We start from the raw sequence: 1,302 nt of genomic DNA on the forward strand, positions 1-1,302 counted from the left end.
GCCTAACTCTGAAGATTGAGAGAACTGCTGGGTATGGTGGCACATGCCTATGATATAGCACTTTGGAGGCTGAGACAGTTAGATAGATCGCAGTCTAGTTCAAGACCAGCCTAAACTACATAGGGAAACCCTATTTCACAAAAACAACAAGGGCTGGTGAGATAGTTCAGTGGACTGAAGCCCTGCTCAGGCAAGCTTAGGCAAGCGCAGGGACAGCACCACATGCTGTACCAGCCCCAGCCCTAGGGTGGGCTGAATCAGCTACAAAGTCACGGCAATGTGAGAGGCTGAAAACAGAAGGATCATCAGAAGTCTGAGCTGTGAATCCGAGCTGTCTTCGACATGAGACCTTGTAACAACCAAATACATTAAAAAAAAAAAATACTCAAACCAAAAAGAAAACTAAAAGAAGTTATTAGAACGTTACAGATTCTGAAATATATAAATATGCAGACTTGTTACTAACAATTTTTTTGGTGTTGTCTGTACTGCCCAATATTTAATACATTGTTTTGTAATTATTCACTTGAGCGTCCTGTGCACTGATTTCAAGCATTTTTTTTGCCATAATTTTATTGATAAACAAATAGCAATGAGACAGTTTCTTTTTAAAATTTTATTTATTTATTTATTTATTTTGTGTGTGTGTGGCCAGCTCAGCCCATCAGGGGGCGGGGCTGGCTGGCATGTGGTGCTGGGGGATTGAACCGTGGTCCCTGTGCTTTGCTTATTTTAGCTTGTTCTAAGTAGGTGTTTTAGACCACTGAGCCATCTCACCAGCCCCATGAGACAGTTTCAAATCAAATCGGTAGGACAGTTTCAATAATTAACACACTGCATACGTTCTTCTTAGTGGTTAATTGCTGTACAAGATGCGGACTTGATATCCTATTTACAAACACCATTAGAACAAATCATTTTATTCATTAAGAGAATGTAACTATATATCTATCCCAACCACTTTGAATACACAGATACGAAATGGACATTCATCTGTGTACCCTTTTTTTGTTAAGTTCCATTATTTGAATATTATAGGTGTGTAAATTCAGCAAAATATTCTAAAAGAGTCCAGTATCCCATAATAGTATTGAGTCTTTCGCTTAACTGGCAATGTTAGAAATTGTTGACCTGAGTCCCCCACAGCTCAACATAACAGCATTGCTTTATTTCTTATATTTCGTTTTTATACTTTCCTTCTGGATGGTTAAAACTAAGGTAAAGCAGGACCTATGCAACAAGAGTTGTAGCTTTTGGGTCTGATAAGGTCAGTGAAATCCCCTCAGGATTTATCCTGAGATC

The 1,302-nt window shown here is 38.9% G+C and overlaps 1 protein-coding gene across 1 annotated transcript in view; it reads left to right on the top strand.

The window, feature by feature from the left end:
- Taf15 (TATA-box binding protein associated factor 15) overlaps positions 1-1,302 on the top strand; it is a 36,686-nt gene that overhangs the window by 27,376 nt on the left and 8,008 nt on the right.

The sequence above is a fragment of the Octodon degus genome, unplaced genomic scaffold (assembly GCF_000260255.1).
Source record: "Octodon degus isolate 3935 unplaced genomic scaffold, OctDeg1.0 scaffold00164, whole genome shotgun sequence".
Classification (NCBI taxonomy): Eukaryota; Metazoa; Chordata; class Mammalia; order Rodentia; family Octodontidae; genus Octodon; species Octodon degus.